This window comes from Callorhinus ursinus, unplaced genomic scaffold, assembly GCF_003265705.2.
Source record: "Callorhinus ursinus isolate GAN/ISIS: 27379988/994484 unplaced genomic scaffold, GSC_fseal_2.0 scaffold7, whole genome shotgun sequence".
Lineage (NCBI taxonomy): Eukaryota > Metazoa > Chordata > Mammalia > Carnivora > Otariidae > Callorhinus > Callorhinus ursinus.
In genome coordinates, this window is record NW_027397069.1 from 22,324,501 (window position 1) to 22,326,962 (window position 2,462).

Here is a 2,462-nt window from a genome sequence, read left to right on the forward strand (position 1 = left end):
AAAAAGAAGAAGATAGCAGGAGAGGAAGAATGAAGTGGAGTAAGTCAGAGGGGGAGACGAACCAGGAGAGATGATGGACTCTGAAAAACAAACTGAGGTTTCTAGAGGGGAGGAGGGTAGGGGGATGGGTTAGCCTGGTGATGGGTATTAAAGAGGGCACGTTCTGCATGGAGCACTGGGTGTTATGAACAAACAATGAATCATGGAACACTGCACCAAAACAAATTAGGTAATATATGGTGATTAACATAACAATAAAAAATTAAAAAAAAGAAAGGAAGATTGTCACAGATGGCATAAATGAAGGCAAATAAAATCTTTTATTTTTCCTATTTTTATGTAATAGATAATTCTTCATGGTAAATGGTAAATGGTAAAAATATATTAGGTGATTATAGCCTAATGAAATTAATGATGGCAATCTTCTAAAGAATGAGAAGGAGGAATTGAGAATACCCTATTATAAGGTATCTGCATTACTCATGAAATGGTATAGTGTTATTTGAAAGTGGATATTGATTAGTTGTAAATACATGTTCTAGGGCAATCACTAAAAAAATTATATAAAGAAATATAGTTGATATTCCAAGCTAGGAGATTAAATTGGAAATCAAATACTGCTGGTCATCTGACTTTGTTCTTTTATAAAGTTATGTTGTCTATCGTAGTTCTTTTGCATTTCCATATGAATTTTTAAATCAGCCTGTTAATAACAGCAAGAAAACCCACTATGCTTTTATTTCTAATGCATTGAAACTTTAGGTCATTTTGAGGAAAATTGATATCTTAATATTAATCTTTTAAACTCTCTCAAGAATTTTTCCTAGCTTTACTGTACAGGTTCTTAGTTATCTTTCTGTCAGATTCACCTCAAACATTTAATATTTGCAATGCTATTGTAAATGGTATTATTTTGAATTTTAATTTCTGATTGTTGACAGTATAAAAAATTATGATTGCTTTTTATGTATTGATCTTGAGATCTGTAGCCTTGCTAAACTGAATTACAATTCTAGTAGAATTGTTTCTGTATGGTTTTAGCTGTGGGTTTTTTATAGATGCCCTTTTTCAGGTTGAATTGTTGAGGAAGTTTCCTTCGATTCTTAGATTGCTGACAATTTTTTTTTAACGTGATGGGATTTTCTCCAGTCCTTCTCTCACATCTATCAGATGATCATATGGTTTTGTTTTTTATTCTATTAATAAAGTATAAAATAATGATTAGAGCCTGGGCTGGAGTGCATTAGGTAAAGCACTTGAGCACAGACTTTGAGATTGCTCCAGGGTCATGAAAGATTGGGTACCTTTTCAAAATCAGCATACTAGGCTCTGCACTCAGCTTACTCTAGTACGGGACCTGATACTGACTGATTTTCAAATGTTACATAAACATTTTATTGCTGGAGTAAATCCCAATTGACCACGGATATAGTCTTTTTAAAAAATATTTTATTGTATTTATATTGTTAATATTTGGTAGAGATTATATATGTGTGTATATATTCATATATACATATGTATGTGTGTATCTATATCATCTATATATCATCTATATCTATATATATATGTATATCTATATATAGCCAGGGTAATACTGGCTTCACAGAGGGAGTTGGGAAATGTTCGCTCATCTCTTTTCTAGTAGTTTGTAAAAAATTTGTTTTTTCCTTTAAATGGTTGGTGGTATTCATCAGTATGTCCATTTGAGTCTGGGCTTTCCCTTGTGAGAAGTTTCGTATTTATTTATTATATTTCCTTATTGGTTATAGGTCTATTAATATTTTATATTTTTTCTTGATGAAGCTTTGGTAAATTTTGTCTTTTAAGCATTTTCCCATTTTATATAATTTTTTCCATTTTATATAATTTGTATAATTTATTCCCATAAAGTTGTTCACCGGAATTCACTATAATCCTTTTACTTTCTGTACTTTCAATAGTGATGTCCTCTTTGAGGCTTCATTTTTGTAATTTGTGTCTTTTTTATTTTTTGGTCAGGCTAGCTAAAAGTTTGTAAATATAGTTTATATTCTGGTTTTGTGATTTCCTCTATTGTTTTTCTTTTTTCTACATTAGTGATTTCTACTCTAATATTTATAATTTTCCCCCTTCTGCTTAATTTGGGTTTGGATTCCCCTTTTTTTCCTGGTTTATTAAGCTGGGGACTTATGTAATTAATTTCAGACCATTCTTTCTATTTAATATGTGTCTGTATATGTGTATGTTTGAAGATAAAAATTTCAGGTAAATGCTTCTTTAACTTCACTCCATAAATTTGGATATGTCTGTTTTTCTTTTATTTAGCTCAAAATATTTTCTGATATCTCTTGTGATTTGGTCAACATGTGTGTTTATTCCCCACATTAATGGATTTCTCATGTTTATTTGGTCTTAATTTCTAAATTCCTTCGTTTTTAAAACATTTTAAATTCTTTTAAACATATTATAGAGTGTTTGAATAC